The sequence below is a fragment of the Brassica oleracea genome, chromosome C9 (genome assembly GCF_000695525.1).
Source record: "Brassica oleracea var. oleracea cultivar TO1000 chromosome C9, BOL, whole genome shotgun sequence".
Taxonomy (NCBI): domain Eukaryota; kingdom Viridiplantae; phylum Streptophyta; class Magnoliopsida; order Brassicales; family Brassicaceae; genus Brassica; species Brassica oleracea.
In genome coordinates this window covers 18,351,672-18,351,878 of record NC_027756.1, presented here as the reverse complement: position 1 = coordinate 18,351,878, position 207 = coordinate 18,351,672, and positions in this window count along the sequence as shown.

The window sequence follows — 207 nt, the reverse complement described above, 5'->3', positions numbered from 1 at the left end:
ACTTTTAATAATATAAAATTAAACAAAATGAAGAAGGATGCAAAAATTGTTATCAAATCTTTATTATTCATAATAATTAATTACCATATATATGTAAATAATATTAGGTAATTTCGTAACTTTTATTTAGGGAAAGAATACACACTTCTTATATTTTAGGTTAATATAATGTTCTTTAGTGGACATTAAACAAATTATGACATAAAA